Source organism: Pan paniscus, chromosome 2 (assembly GCF_029289425.2).
Source record: "Pan paniscus chromosome 2, NHGRI_mPanPan1-v2.0_pri, whole genome shotgun sequence".
In the NCBI taxonomy this organism is placed as follows: domain Eukaryota; kingdom Metazoa; phylum Chordata; class Mammalia; order Primates; family Hominidae; genus Pan; species Pan paniscus.
In genome coordinates this window covers 157840884-157858157 of record NC_085926.1, presented here as the reverse complement: position 1 = coordinate 157858157, position 17274 = coordinate 157840884, and the positions used below count along the sequence as shown (strand labels likewise).

At 39.7% G+C, this 17274-nt stretch overlaps 1 long non-coding RNA gene across 4 annotated transcripts in view; it reads left to right on the top strand.

The window, feature by feature from the left end:
- LOC117979808 (uncharacterized) overlaps positions 1-17274 on the top strand; it is a 140629-nt gene extending 123355 nt beyond the window's left edge. For 3 of the 4 annotated variants that reach the window (XR_004670807.3, XR_010111683.1, XR_004670806.3), the window contains one exon: positions 4158-6701. This is a non-coding gene — a long non-coding RNA (uncharacterized LOC117979808). Of the gene's footprint in view, positions 1-4157; positions 6702-13999 lie in introns of those variants that run through there. The other variant, XR_010111684.1, reaches the window with a different exon arrangement.

Genomic DNA, 17274 nt, shown 5'->3' with positions numbered 1-17274 from the left:
AATATACGCTTTTAAATTGGAAAGAAGATCAAAACAAACCATGCAGAAAGAAAACAGACTATAACTAATTAAATTGTTGTAACTCACAAACCAGCTTTGTATAGAAAATGCTATAATCTTGTTAAATTTCTTTGTTTCATGCCTATATAAGCAAGAACTTAACTTTTAACTTTGGAACATTAACCCCATTTCTCTGGAGTCTGTGACTTCTGCATGGCCATTCCCAGCTTTTTGCTTGAATAAACTCTTCAAAACTGAATTCTGATCCTTTCAATTATATCAGATTGACATATATTTTAGATGCAAGTTTCTTATTAGATATATGATTTGCCATCATTTTTGTGAAAGTGTTTTTTAATGTATTTGTTTTGCTTCTTGAATTTTCAATAATTTCTTCAGTGAGCATGGATTTTATTTTAAAATTTAAAAATCTGTTTATTAATTTTTAAATATATATTTCCTTGTAAAAATAATGCTTGTTCAAAAGCTTTTAAAAATAAGAAAATGTAGACATTTTAGAAAGTTATTGCCCAACTTCTAGAACATACATTTATTAATTTAAAAAATAGTATTATATAAAAATGTATATAGGTATGATTTATATATGTATATGCATGTATACTTAAACACATGATTGTATGATTTACACACCTACCCTCCTCAAATCTCACTGAAGCAATAGCACAGATACAGCTCCAAAGAGATCAAAATATGAAAGCAAATCCTGAAAAAGGTAATGAACGATAAAACATAAAGAGAGAAAGCCCTATCAAGTTCTTAAGAAATGATGGTACCAGTTACCCAGGAAGGTGAGGGTCTAAAGCAGATGTGTTGAAAGAGCTGACCATCTCTGCTTCCTTCCGGGCTTCAGTCAAGAGTTAATTCTTCTGAGAAATGAACCAGGGAGGCTCCAAACTTGGAAATACCAGACAAGGAAATTTCTCCGGGATACATTGGGAAGTGAAACAAACAAACATGTTAATAGATACACATGAGCAAATCTCTTGTATATTAACAAACAAAACAAAACATATGTACATAAATATAAATGTGAACGCATACAGAAAGTGTGGAAAGATACACCCAGAATCTGTAGCCACATTATAGTTTTTCAGGACTTGGTTCTGGGGCTCTTCTGTTCTCTAAATTCTCTCCCTGGATGATTTGATCCAATTCTGTGGCTTTAAATGCTGAAGACTCCCCAATTTTTTCTTCTTTGGGTGCAGCTCCAACTCTGACTCAGCATAAACCAACCAGGGGACTGCATTCTGCAACCACAGTGGTTGGTTTAGGGATGGGGATCTGACCTAGGGGATATGAGTCCATGGACTGGATGGGGATATGAGCCCATGACCCAGTGGATATGAGCCCATGGACCAGATGGAACTTTGAGGCACACCCTTTTTCAGGTAGCTTTGAACCTGAGAGGAAGACAGGTCTTGTAGCATTCTTGCTATTGATTGCATCAGTTCACACTGCCACCAACTGTTACTAATCCTGGGTATCAACAATTATCCCAATGTGTTAGAAGAATATATGCTAGTTTACATTTTGTTTGTTGTTAGTGAGATTAAGCATCTTTTTATACTATATAGCCATTTGTATTTCTTTTATAAATTGTCTATTAACTTTGTTTTGTCATTTATAATTTGAATTGTTAATCAGTTTCTAATTGATAACTAAGGTTTTAAGACATTGTGAATAAAATACCTTTGTTATATGTGTTACAAATATATGTAACATGCGGTTGTAAATAACTTTTTTCTAATTATTTTAATGCTGTTATTGATACTGACTGTGTCCTGGGACAGTCACTAATCTACTAAACCTATAAATTTACATGGGAATAAAACAGCGTAATAGACTCTTTCCTAGTGTTTATTCCCCTAGCAGTGTTTCCCAGTGCCGGCTTAGTGTACATCGGTAAAATATGAAAATTCTCCTCCACTGACCATTAAAATTATGAAAGCACAGACTAAATTCTTATTAACATTTTAAACAAATGGAGCAAAATATTTGTACACTTCTTTCCTCTTTTTTTCACTGAAAACACAAATTGCATTGAAAACACTGACTTACCATATAATTTACCTTATTAATTAAGAATAATTGGAGTTTGTATCTTAAGAGTCCATTTAGTGCTAAGTTTTTGTGGTCTCTTTGAGTTCCATGGACCAGCAGTTAGGAAATGTAGACTCATCTGACTAGTAAATAATATAATAAGAATGAGTAGAAGACTAGTCAACTTTTATAAGCATCAATATAATGTGTGAGGCATCGTTCTAAGTGTGCTACACACATTATATCTTTTATTTCTTAAAACAACCCCATGAGGCAAATACTATCATTATCCCTATTTTCCAGATGAAGGAGCAGGCACAGTGAGGTTAATTAGCTTATTCAAGCTCACATGGCTACTTGAACTTAGATAATCTGTGTTCACTGGCACTTTAAACAACTATGCGTTCTTAGTGCTTTCTTTTCTTTTCTTTTGGTTTGTTTGTCTTAACCTTGATTTTATCATTTAACCCCATATGGTATATATCTGAGTTTGTGTTATATAGCATGACAGTGGGAATGTATACTGAGTTCTCCAAATGGGGTTGGCCCATCTTTCTTTTTAAGATATTAAGAATCATTTAAAATACTCTGTAGAGCCTTATGCAGCCCTAGCAAGAACTGAAGTCAAATTCTGGAATAATTGTAATTTTGACCTATACCTAGAATATGATATTCACTGAGTTTGTCTTTATCAAACTGGTGGTCGGTTGGTTCAGATGACCAGAAAGGCAAATCCAAGCAGTCTTGGCAAGTTTATGGGGCTCCGAAGTGTCACTTTAGGGAATGTTGGCCATTGCCTGGAGTCAGTTGAGCTAGTAGGCTGGCCTGGGCAGTACAGGCTTACAAGAACCTGGCTACAAGAGGTGAAGGGAAGCACTAGAAGAATCCAGGTGAAGGGCCCTCTGATTCTTGGATGCCCAGCTGGGGGAGAGTGGTGCTTTGTCAGTAGGCCTGCGATCCAGCACAGTGGGGGCACGATAGCTCAGGAGGTGGAGGTAGGATGGGCCTGAGGAGTTCCCGGACATGTATTTGGGAAGCATAGTGGCCACTGAGTCATTCTGAGTAGATCTGTGATTATTTTATAGGGCACAATTCTACATCTGGAAGAAGAAACACTACTCTCAATCTGCTGCTTTCACTCCCTTGCTCTACCCTAGTGCTAGTAAGAAAAGTTCCTGGCCAATAGGGAACCCCAAAACAATGATGTTTAAAAATATTAATAAAAACTGACATCTACTGAGCTCATAGTATAGGTTAGGTATGATTATAAGGCCTTTCACATGTACCAATTTTCTGAGACAGGTATTGTAATCCTCTTCCTCATTGTATAAGTAGGGCAGGTGAGGTAAAGGAGCTTATGAAAATTGCCCAAGGTCATACAGCATGTAAAAGGGGTAAGGGTTGGTGGGGAAAGAATTCGATCTGCGAGAATTTGGCTCCAGATGCTGCATATCAAGCTATTCTGCTATATTGCCTTCTTGATATTTTAATAAAATGAATTTTCTCTCTGGGTTTAAGAGGAGCATTAAATACTAAATTTACTACCATTCCTTTTTTTTTTGGTTTTGTTTTGTTTTGAGACAAAGTCTCGCTCTATCACCCAGGCTGGAGCGCAATGGCACTATCTCGACTCACTGCAACCTCTGCTTCCCAGGTTCAAGTGATGCTCCTGCCTTAGCCTCCCGGGTAGCTGGGATTACAGGCGCCTGCCACCATGCCCAGCTAATTTAGTAGAGACAGAGTTTCACCACGTTGGCCAGGCTGGTCTCAAACTCCTGACCACAGGTGATCCAACCACCTCGGCCTCCCAAAGTGCTGGGATTACAAGCTTGAGCCACCGCACCCAGCCTAAATTTGCTACATTCCTTAGAATAAAATATCAGTCTCAAAACAGTAGTTTCAGCCCCACAGATTTGTCTCAGAAGTCTAATTGTACACATTCCTATGTGAGGCTGTCATTTGTCTGAAAGTCTTCAACTTTAGATTTTCTTGGGCTGAGGAAGGGCTTAGGTCTCAGCTTTTAATCCACAGGAGGAAGTTTTATTTACCCTGTGGATACTTAATACATATTTTTCATTGCTGTTTCTCTTGTCCAGTTGGGCTTATCTTGCCCATGAAGTTGCCTCTGAAGAACCAAGTCCAACTGTGTATGCTGAGAGATGTCTGGCTACTTCCTGATTGACAGTTCTGGCAAGGTGGCATTGGGCCCTGGCTTTTCCTCTGAAGGCATCATCACTTATAGGAAAATGTCCCCTGAAGTCCAAGGATCAAAGCTGCTGGAACACTGAGAAGCTGAACAAAGGAGAACTGTTTCTCGTCAAACCCAGACTTCCAGACTTCCAATAGGGTAGAATGAGCAAGTCAGCAAATCATCTTCCTTGGAGACAGTGATAAAACTAGATGACATTGTCAACAACAGCCATTTCAGAAATCTAGAAAATGACCAAAGGCAAACAACAAACTGAGAAGCATTTTTTTTCCAAGAAAAATGGCTCTATTTCTGCAAAAATAGTGGGAGTCTATGGCTTCTCACCCAGGGCTGTTTCTCTCCCCACCCCAGCTCAGTCAGTACAAAGGTTCTGGCAGCATGAGGCAGACTGAACAGACCTGAAGTTTGATTGCTGGAAGAAACTGACTCCAGGTTTGGCAGAGGGTGAGAAACCTACTCCCAGCCATGTTGTCTGTTGACACAGTGACCTTAGGGACAAGTGAATAGGGAAGGCCAGTGATTCATTAACCTGAGGTTGCAGTCCTGGTTGGGGAAAGCATCAGAATGGCAGATAAGCTAGAAATTTAGTAGTGATATGCTGGAAATGAGACAACCCCAAAGGGGCTTGACCCCAAAGTTGTCCACACACCCCAGCTGCCTTCTGAGCAGATGTAGGGAGAGACCAGAGAAGGCCTAGGCTATCCACACATCTCTGGCTAACCCAGGCTGTAAACCTGTGGAGGAGACACAAGAGGTGGATTGATTGCTAATGGGCATATGGGGGATCTTACTGGTTGATAGGAACATTCTCAAATTGGATTGTGGTGATGCTTGCACAACTCTAAGTTTATCCCAAATTGCTAAATTTTACACTAAAAAGGGGTGAACTTTAGGGTATATAAATTATACATCAATAAAGTTGTCATAAAGCATTCACATTCTAATAAATGGCTCTAAGAAATATTGTTTTGAAAATTTTCCTTTGGTATATTATGGCACTCCAAAATCAACTTCTGTCAGAACAATAATTAACTATTTCTGATAATAGATATTGGTCATCTACAATGATTTATTCAGTCTTTTATGTCCCGCATAAGGGCTTAGAATGCTTTAAATTTCTAAGACCATCAATAGCCAGGACTCACCTGAAAACTATATATATTTTTAAAAAGACGTATGCTCTGGGACACCATATGCCAACATTTGTTGAGCACACAGTTTGCTACAGAGGTTAAGAGGTGTACTATTTAAATCTAACTTCCTCAAGGGGCTCACACTATTACAATAGTAAGCTAAAGAGATAGAAGAAAAGTTTATATATAAAATCTCAGTACAGGGATGGGGTTGGTAACAAATAAGATGCTGCCACTTACACTTGATAAATTATAAAATATCTATTGCATTCATTATTGGAGGCTGACCCTTATAAAAACCTTGTGGGTACTGCAAAAGACAGGGAAACTGAGGCTCAGAGTGGTTCAGCAACTTGTGTGAGGTCACATACCTCATGTCAAAGCTGAGATTTAAATGTGTGTGGCTAGGCTGGACATGGTGGCTCACACCTGTAATCCCAGCACCCTGGGAGGCTGAGGTGGAACACACTCCTTGTTTGTGTCCAGGAGTTCAAGACCAGCCTGGACAACATAATGAGACCTCATCTCTACAAAAAATAAAAAATTAGCTGGGTGTGGGGCCACGCACCCCCAGGTCCTCAGAAGGCTGAGGCGGGAGGACTGCTTGAAATCAGGAGGTTGAGCCTGCAGTGAGCTGTGATCATGCCACTGCACTCTGCCTGGGTGACAGAGTGAGACCCTGTCTCAAAAAAATAAAAATAAAAACAAATAAATGTGTGTGGCTGATTCTCACGCAAATATTGGTGAAGATCTGGTAGTGATGTAAATTGGTAGAACCTCAATGGGAGATAACTTTGCAATAGCTATCAAATGAAAACTGTGTATATTCTTTGTTTCAGGAATTTCACTTCTAAGATGTTTTTAATATAGCAGAAATGGTTATCCATAAAGAATTAGTTCAATAAAGTTTTATCTGTAAAATGGAATGCAATGCGGCCATTAAAAAGGAGGCATATCTGAGTATACTAATATAGAATGGTCTGCAAGATACATTAAGTTTTTTACAAAAGCTGTTCCCCACACCTCTTTGTGTTGTTTGAAAAGACATGAAGGCTCAGACAGGCCTTCATTGTGACTTGCCCAGGATGAGTAGCAGGGCTGGAATTCCTACTCAGGAGTCTAGATTTATAGGCTTCCTCTTTGCTTTATCCTATTACATAGCTGTCTCTGTTGCCAGAGCCATGGAAGGGCTTTAAGGAGTGGAAAGGTAGGTAATTGGGTTTTCCTTTTTGAAAGACCATGAGGAACAATGTGGAGGACGGACTGGAGTTGACCTCAGTGGAGGCTCAGACTCTGGGTAGAAGGTTTTTATAGCAGTTCTTATGAGAACAGATTACTCCACTAGGGCATTGGCCCTAGAACTTCTGAGGAGGAGAAGGGTGTGGATTTACTTAACAGGCAGCAATGGCAGGACCTGGTGATGATCATATTTGAGGTGGTACAAGACAAGGAGTCAACAATAAGTCCCGAGTTTCAGACTTGGATACCTGGGTAGATGGTAGGGCTGTTTGCTGAACAAGAGGAAACAGGAGAAAGAGCAGTTTAAGGGGAAACAATCATGGGAATAGATTTGAAATGTCTTCCAGAAGCAGGTGGGAAATGCCGGCTTAGAATGCAGAAGAGCTCAGGGATGGAGCTAAATACAAGGAAGTCGTCATCAGAGGTTGAAGGATTGCTGTGAAAGGATCTTTTCTTTTGGGTTCCTTGGCCCCTACCCCTGAGTGTGATTTCCAGGGTTTCTTATTCGAAGGCCATGAGCAGAAACTTCTCACGGCACGTCACCTCATCCAAATGCCACAGAAATGAAAAGTGAAACCACTGGGGACAGACTCAGAAATCAAAACAAAACAAATTCTCCTGTCAGAGGCTTGGTTTCCATTTGTGCCAGTGTAATTAAACAATTCTTTCTTTCTTTTACTTGGAACTCTTCATTTGACCACCAGGAACTTCCCTCTGGCAGGGGCAACAGCCACTCCAAGGACTTACCCCAGAGATTTCAGAGCAGAAGCAACGGCGTTTCCTCTTGAACTGTTATTTCTCTGCCCAAGGAATCTTCTTGACTGTCATTCCACTAACCCTTCATGGGAAATTTGACCTCTGGGCTCTATAACAGATCTCAAATTCATAGTGAAACTGTGGAAGACTCCCATTCATTAAAAATCCCATTCATACTGTGCATGTGAAGTCAAGAAACCACATTTTGGGTTGTAGAGGCAGCCACTCAAAATGACCCTCCTGACCAGTTGTTCCTGTTATAATGTACATTTCCTGTGAATTCCAAGGAATTCATGAACAGTGGAAAAAAAGAAGTATTTTCTTATTTCACTTTTTATATAGACACTAAAGCTTTGTTGGGAGGTTACATGGGCATGGGCATGGGCCAGGGACATTTTCTCAGTGGCAGCTATCAAACTGGGACTATGATAAAGTATCATGGGTGCAGAATTTGTCTGGATTCAAGGTATCTAGAGATTGTTTACTTGCTACAAACAGGATCTAATGCTGACTAGATTGGTGACCTTGGCAAGCCACTTCATCTTTCCAGGCTTCATTTTTTTTTTTCTCTAAGTAAAAGAGAAATGGGATCAAGTGATTACTAAGTTCCCTTCTGGGCCTAAAAAGTTATGATTTTATAAATGACACTAAACTAATTAGACAAATATGTTTTGAGAGCCTATTATGTGCCTGTCACTCTGCTCGGTCCTGGGGAAACTTAGGACAAAGGCCATAGTACATTGCCCTGGTGGGCTACAGGATGATGTGTTCCAGGAGCAGCAACAGCCTGAGCTTTCTATTTCTCTCTGTCACATTCTTAGTTTGCTCAGTGTAAAATGGAATCAAATTCCAACTCTTTATTATATGTCTTCTCCACTAGTGTGGAGGGCAGCACTTTTGTTTCTTTTATTCTTTGCTGTGTCTCCAATACTTGGAAAAATGCCCAAAACATTTTTCGTGATTGATGCACATGGTGCAATGATGAGGTACAAGTTTGAAGGATACATCTAAAGGTCATGGAAGAATGAGCTACAGGAATGGTCTTTACACTGCAGTATGCTTATCTCAAAAGAGTTTACAAAGACTTTCCATGGATGTGTGGGCATGGATAGCTTTGGGGGAATCAATTTCCAGATCCAGAACTTCCACATGAACAATTTCCCAATTTCCCAAAGTTGATCTGTCTGAATGTCCACTGAGAGAGTTGTCCTGTCGGCTTCTTTCCCCGCTTAACTTTCTACACTTGCTCTCCTCTCACTTAAAGAACTAATGAATTTTTTTTTCTAGTCTTACTGAGATGCATTCTCTCAGGTGGTAAAAAGAAACAGAAGAAACCCTTGGCGGTATAGGTAAAGGCTTGGGTCAGTAAATGGCTATAATGACTGGCTAATAAGTTTTTGCAAGTCAGATGGTCTCTAATTCTTTGTTGCCAAGAAAATTCAAGTAGAATCTAATGGGGTTTTCAGCTGATAGATCATTAAAAATAATTTTTGATGCATCCAGGTATGGTGGCTCACACCTGTAATCCCAGCACTTTGGGAGACCAAGGCGGGTGAATCATTTGAGGTCAGGAGTTTGAGACCAGCCTGGACAACAGGGAAACGTCGTCTCTACAAAAAATACAAAAATTAGCCAGGCACAGTGGCATGCACCTGTGGTCCCAGCTACTTAGGAGGCTGAGGTAGGAGGGTTTTTTTTTTTTTTTTTTGAGACCGAGTTTCACTCTTGTTGCCCAGGCTGGAGTGCGGTGGCATGATCTTGGCTCACTGCAACCTCCGCCTCCTGGGTTCAAGCAATTCTCCTGCCTCAGCCTCCTGAGTAGCTGGGATTACAGGCATCCACCACTATGCCCAGCTAGTTTTTGTATTTTTAGTACAGACGGGGTTTTGCCATGTTGGCCAGGCTGGTCTTGAACCGCTGACCTCAGGTGATCCACTCACCTTGGCCTCCCAAAGTGCTGGGATTACAGGCATGAGCCACTGCGCCCAGCCGTAGGAGTATCTTGAGGCCTAGAGATGGAGGTTGCAATGAGCCAAGATCCTGCCACTGCACTCCAGACTAGGTGACAGACCGAGACCCTGTCGCAAAAGAAAAACAACAAAAAAACCCTATAATTTTTGATAATAGATCACAATGTGATTTTGGTATATAATTCAAAGGAAACTCAAAGAATTGATTGACATTGCCGTAGCAAGATTTTTCCCATTTCCATCTACTTATTTTAAAGTTTTCTCAAGGTTTACATCTATAAAAACAAATAATAGAAATAGAATTGATGGAGAACTCTGTCTCATTCTGTCAATAAATAATATTAATCAACAGATACATAAGTGAATTGGAAAAGACAATAGGCTTCTCTTTCAACAAAAGGCACATTTTCAATACAGTTTTCCTATTTATTCTATGTAATTTTTATCAAAGTTTATAATGTTATTTTAATCAAGTAATGATTAGTAATTATAATAATAACTCAATATAGAATAATTTTATTACTTATAACTTTATGGTCACAGAAAATGTTAAAAAATTTAGGTTGATATTTATATTCATATTCTGGTGCAACAAAGTTTGATAGAATGATCAATAAAACATTTCTAAAAATGAAATAAAATTACATTAGGACTAAATTCTGAGGGGGAAGTGGAATGGAAATAAATATGAATTCAAGAATAAAGGATAAAAAATTTCCAATAGTTAAATAATAACTCATTTATTATTTTTTTAAAAAATTGGATATAATGGTCAAATTGCTCTGGTGTTTATATTCCATTGACTATATTTCAAAGATACATTGTATTGGATATATCAGATATCTTTAAAAATTTTCATATTGAGAGTGATCTGGAAATGATATTATTTGCAGTTCTTTAAACGTATGATAAACATTTTGAGGTCAACTTAGAAATATGTGAGTAGTATATGGCTTTGTTTTTTGTTGTTGAGACAGCATCCAGCTGTGTCACCCAGGTTGCAGTGCAGTGGCATGATCATAGCTGCCTGCAGCCACAAACTCCTGAGCTCAAGCAATCCTCCTGTGTTAGCCTCCTAAAGTGTTGCAGTTACAGGAATAAGCCACTGTGTCTGGCCCAGCATGTGGCTTTAAATATTTTTCTTTCTTTTTTCTTTTTTTTTTTGAGACCGAGTCTCACTCTGTTGCCCAGGCTGGAGTGTGGTGGCATGATCTCAGCTGACTGCAACCTCTGCCTCCCAGGTTCAAGCGATTCTCCTGCCTCAGCCACCCAAGGAGCTGGGACTACAGGCACATGCTGCCACGCCGGGCTAATTTTTGTACATTTAGTAGAGATGGGGTTTCACCATGTTAGCCAGGCTAGCCTCGAACTCTTGGCTTCAAGTGATCCTCCCACCTTGGCCTCTCAAAGTGCTGAGATTACAGGTGTGAGTCATCGCGCCTGGCAGGCTTTAAACATTTTTCTGGGGGCTTTGCAAGCAGCAAAGTTTAAAGACCATTAGGCTAATAGTATAAGTGCGGCGTTCTAATCCTGACCCAACTATCGAGCCTTGGGAAATGCCCTTCTTAACCCCTCTGCATCCATTTCTGTTTCTGTAAAATAAAAATCACATCTGCTTGCTTTTCCTTATTCTTAGGAAACTTCTGAGATCATAAAAGATAATGAAATAATGTGAAAAGGTCTAAATTACTTCCTGGGGGCAAGTTGAACACCTCTGGGAAGTTTCAATAACTTTTTCAGGCCAACAGGATACTGGTTAGTTCCTCAAAGAGTATAAATGAAAGGTATTCTTATTACTACTTCTACTTTACCACTTCCCATGTTCCCCAGCTTTGACTCAGCCATTGGCCATCCAACATTGTAGAGTTACTCTCTGCATCTCTGCACCATAAGGTTAGCAAGAAGGAACCTAACTGTATTTCAGGGCTAAGCCCAAGATTCTACCCTGATGTTCACTAAGTTAAGCCACAGACTTACACAACAGGAAAGCCAAAAAGCCTAAACTCCCTTCCCAAAGGGCAGTGGGAGCACATATTTCTTAGCACAGAAAATACTGATAGAAGTTCTACATATTGCCAGCTATTCAGATAACCAGGAATGGTCAGCCCATATCACATGGGCCTTTTTCACCTTCTAGGCCATCTGTCATCTGTCTTGTACTCAATCCCTTTCCTCTTAAAAAGATGCTTATAATTTTGTCCATAATTAATGGACAGTTATCACTTGAGCCTGTCATCTCAGTTTATAAAGCATATTAGGTTCTGATATCTAGCAGGCTTAATACACTTCAGAATTGGCTCTGTTAGAGACCTTATGAGAACATTGAATCTCAAGTGGGGGCTTTGAAGACACTTGCCATCTTGAAAAGACACGGAGTTTTAAGTTTTTTCATAAGGTCTAAGAACTGGTGGAGAAACAGATTGGTGAGGAACTGCGTGGGTAGTGAGAAGCTAGGAGTAGAATTTCTCTATGAGATGGTATTGAACACTTATGTATTCACCACTTCAACATGTTTGTGAGTGTTTATTTAGGTCCTATTAAGTACCATTTTCTGGGCTGGGCATGAAGAAACACAGATAAATGACCTTCCCTGCCCTCAGGGGGTTTATAGTCTGGTTGTAGAAAGGCAAAAACAATGACAATATTACACACTTTCTGAAAGGAGGGCACAGTGGAAGCAGAGAGGAATAAAAGTCTAAGAAAGCAAAGGAAGGCTTTCCAGAGGAGATGGCATTTGAGCTCAAAGTAGACGAGGTCATCTTAGGAACAAAGAATGTCATAGGAAAAGTCCTGGAGGCCAGGGAGAGCTTAGGATCAACAAGGAGCTCAAATTTCTCCTGCTCAAAGAATGAAAAGGAGAGTGCCTAAAGATAGGCTGTACAGGGAGGGAAGACAGAACACAACAAGCCTTGAATATCATACGAAGCATTTGTATTTTATTCTGTGGGAGACAGGCTTTTAGGAAATTGGGCAGGGCCACGTCAAGATCAGACATCTGCTAGAAACATTACAAGATCACTTTGGCAGCTATGTGGAGGATGGATTGAGATGATGGGATAGGACTATAAGATTAGAGACAACAGTACAGTCAGGATGCTTTCAGTCCTGACAGAAAGTCTATGTAAACTAATTCAAGCAAAATGGAGTATTATTGATGATTATTATAACAAAAATGTTCAAGGGAGAAACTGGCTTCAGAGGAAATTCAAGAACTCACAGGATATCATCAGGGCTCTTTCCTTCTCCTGCAGCATCTCTCAGCTCTGCTGCGGTCCTTGGCTTCTGTTGCGAACTCTCTCTCCTATAGTGGAAAGAGATGACTGCCAAGCTCTTATTTTCTCATTTTAGCAATCCCAGTATCCACAAACCAATTCCAGAGAAGCTTCTGATTGGCCTTGCTGGGGTTACATGCCCATTAATGAACCAATTATTAGTGGAGTGTGGTGGAATTCATGTTCTGATTAACTGCCTGGTTCATACCTGTGATAAAGGGGACAGGTCGCCAAGTCTGACGACAGTCCCAGTGTAACCACATGGGAGCTAAGGAAGAGATCCCCGAGAAAACAAGAAGAATGAGAACACGCATTGGCAATATAAAAACTGTAGTTAACACTGACCATGAGAGCAGAACTTAACTGCAATATGATAGTGAAAATATAGACAAACAAAAGATGTTTGGGGATGTATAATTGAAATCAGGACTTGGTTTTTATTCACTTGATCTTCCAAAACAAATAGATTACTGCCTTTGGCAGCTTCCTGGATGCTTCCCTGGGAGAAGATTCCAGGTGTTGGTAGACAGAGAGGGCTAAATAAATGTATAGATACATTTATAAATAAAAATAAATAAGAAAAAATTTACAAATAGATACATGGGTTTATTTACTTGATACCTTTCCTGGTTCCCCAAAAGAATTTGAGGCAACTTAGAGAGTTGGTACAGCAAAGTAAGAGTCACATTATCCAAAGCTCTCATCCAACTTTTCATAGGTGAGTTGCAAATTTACTTCCTTGCTTCCTGGATGCCAGCGCAAGCAGGATAATGACATGATCAGTCAAATAATTTACAATGATAATCAGAGAAACTTGACTATTATTGGTATTGACATCTGAAAGGAATATCTCCCTCGGTGCTCATAAAGTTGCCATTGTGTAATGTGGTAAATATCAGTCTGTCAGTAAATATAATAATGAGTTTTGTGGGGCTCTTTCTTAAAAGGATTTTCAGTGGTGACCAATGTCATATAGATAAAACATTGGTTAATAGAAGTAATGTATTTTGTATAATAAATCCAGATATTTTGAAATCTTAGAAAAGCCAGGTCAGCCCAGGCCAGATAAGTTGTCAGTATTTACTTAGCAGTGAATCCCTTTTAGTCAGGGCATTTGCTCCTCATCACTCCTTATAGTCTTGTATCCAGCTTGCTTCAGTTATTTGTTTGTATTATCAGTCTGGTCCTTATATGCATTTATATTTGTGACCCATGGAAAGATGTGCATGACCAGGGTCTGTCTAGCCCTTTCCCTCTCTACACTTTTCAGCTTCTATATTAGTACACAGTGATATCTTTTTCTCTTCCCAGCTGCTTCTGACAGTAGTTTTTTCAAATATTTCTTCCATTCTCTTTCAGTCATCTTTGAGGAAGGAGTGCTCACATTCACTCTTCTCCTGCTCTTGGCTTCAGAACCTGGAAGGTAAAGCCACTGACTTCCTGAAAACCCAGCAGCTCCACTTGCAGTGGCGTGTAAGGTCCATATTTATGGATGGCTTGCATGACTGGCCTGGAAACTGACGCCAAAGGAATTCCCATGAAAATGCTTTTGTCTTGAGCCAAGGAGCCTGGGGTAACTTTGAGTAAAGAATGAACATGACTACTTGTTTCAGAAATTTTAAGTAGCTTTGGCTACTTAAGATTTGGCTTTCATTTTCTAGTGTGATGTGAAAGAAATGCTGCTTGCCCAATTAATTGGTAGTAGAGGAAAATCCATGCAAGCACCTGAAATGAGAGTCATTTGTATGTGAACTTCCTACTTTCTTTAAAATTCAGAATTCTCAGAAGGACGAGTGAGTGCATTTGTCCCCAGCTAGCAAGTACTGATGCTCTAAAAGCATCATGTGAAGTCAAGGCAATTGGGATGTTTTACAGGAGCGGTTAACTATCTCAACAACAACTCTTTGATGATTTTATAGCCAAGAATTCTTGACAATGAGCAGAATTTAGGAAGTGACACACATGTGTGTACTTTTAAAAAAAGGAAGTAGGCATTTTGACTTTTCAGTGGATTGGAGAGGGCATTATTAATACAATATTGGCACACTGTCTGTCTATGTAAATTAGGGGACTGAACTGAAAGAAATGGGAGATTTTGCATGTTCTTATTCATATGTGGCAGCTAAAAATTTAAAAAGTTGAATTCATGGAGATAGAGTAGAATGAGGTTACAAGAGGCTGGGAAAGGTAGTGAGGAGTGGGGGACAAAGTGAGGATGGCTAATGGAGACAAAAATATAGTTAGAATGAATAAGATCTAGTATGCAGTAGCACAATAGGGTGACTACAGTTAACAATAATCTATTGTTTATTTTAAAATAATTAAGAGTGGAGCTGGAATGCTTCTAACACAAAGAAATGATAAATGCTTGAAGTGATGGATATCCCAATTACCCTGGTTTGATCATTACATATTAAATGCCATATAAAATCATTACATATATCTCATAAAGATATACAACTATTATGTACTTATAATAATTAAAAATAAAAATAAATAAATAAGAAGGAAATAAGAATGAGACAGAGAAGACTGGAAATACAATTTAGATTCAAAACCAAGATGAATTAGCTAGGACTCTTTCTTGTAAGGAGCAAATGAACAACACATTTCAAAGGTGGCCAAAAAAGTATAATTCAAAACTTTCGTGTTTTATTGTTTATTGTTGACTGTGCCCCTTCTCTCCAAACCACATTCATTTATTTATATTTTTTGCATTATTCTTGCTTACGTGTTTGTGGGAAGGTAGCCCCCAGATCAGCTTGGGAAGTAAGGGAACCTAAAAAGAAGTTTGTAGTTCAGGCTCAGCAGCTCATGCCTATAATCCCAGCACTTTGGGAGGTTGAGGCAGGAGGATTGCTTTAAGCCTGGATACCAGCCTCAGCTACAAAGTGAGACCTCATCTCTACAAAAAATTAAGAAAAAAACTTAGCCAAGCATAGTGGCATGTGCCTATAGTCCTGGCTACCTGGGAGGCTGAGGCAAGAGAATCACTCAAGCCCAGGAGTTCAAAGCTGCAGTGAGCTGTGATCATGCCACTGCATTCCAGCCTAGGCGACAGAGCAAGACACTGTATCTAAAAAAAAAAAAAAAAAAGTTTTTATATATTCACATATTGCCCCCTAATTCCTTAAACCTCAGGTATTTAGCCCCTTCAAAGCTGCCGCTGACAAATGCCCTGTAAGCCTTAGCACACATGGGGTGGGCCTGGCTCTGAGCTTCACTGGGTCCCACTGTAGTGCCTGAAGAATGTCCTCACAGGAAACTGAAGATTGGTGACAGACAGGCCTGTCAGTGGCTCTAGTTTTTACTCTCATGGAAGCAAAACCCACCAGGCACTTTTTTGGCTAATGGGTTCAAGGCACCAAAATGCATTTAGAGGTGTTGGCCGTGGCAAGGGCTGCAGTGGCGCTGCCAAGTTCTGCAGATGCTGTCCCAGGTCCCCCTGGCCTCTCACTGAGCAGCTCTCCCATTCCTCAGTCCTCATGTTCAGCCAGGTTTCCTCCCCTGCTCTTATGCTGTCGCCCTGAAGGCCCAGCGCTCTCACTTGCAGTGTGGTGAGACTGGTTTGCAAACTCCAGAAAGCCCCATGTCTGTCTTACTCCCACTCTTAGTTTAGCCAGAACTGCAGGGAGATAGATTTATTACTCCCATACAAACATCCCCACACCTAATTATTCTTCCTGAAGCATTCATTACTTCCCTTAAAAAATTACTTGGAGCACCCGACTGGTGTTCTATTCTCAATCTGATTTGCATCAGAGACAATGACACATTCTCAAGTCAGCCTTCTTGAGCAGCAGGGACAAGAGTCCTTCGCTTTGATGGAAGGAGGAAGTGGTTGCTTTCTGATAAATAGTGAAGCCCTTTCTCCCCAGTGTCTGTAAAGGGCAACATCATTTTCACCTTGAACCCTCACCTCGAAATTGCTCTCAAGGTGAAGTATGGATTCCTGGCTGACTTTCACATGCCCTAATACATGGGGGTGTTATGTGACCTAAAAAGCTCCTGCACAAGGTGAGATGACACATCATTACAGACTGTAATTTCTACTGCGAACTAACACACGTCTGGAAGGAAGTAACTTTATGAGGCAGAAAATTAAAGCACTCACTTCCAGCTTTGCCTATGCTTTACCACAGTCAGAATACACACCACTATTTTCTGAAAAGCCAAAAAAGCAAATAAGGTATTGACTGAATATAAAAGAAAAGAGAATTTGGTAGTAAATAATAAACAAGAAAGTTTGAATGCCTAGTCTGGAGGGTGAAAATAAAATCACTTTCCCCATAAGTATCACTTTACTACCTTGTACTCTTGTACTGTGGTGCAGGGAAGTGGATTCAGTCGTTTTTAAAACAAGGACTGTGTTACAACCATAGGCAGAACATTGTTCTAGAACAGAGAAATGTACAAAAAGAAGTCTGCTACAAAAAAGAATTTCTTATGACCAATTAGTCTTGGTGAATCATTTCTTACCAAAGCTACCAAATGAAATGGCTTTAGGATACTCACTCAGAAATTAAAAGGACATTTTCATTTTGCACAGCCAGACCATTAATTCATGAATTATTTAATATAATGTTAATTTATACTGACAACTGACTATAAGCCTCAATTAAAATATCCTGAAA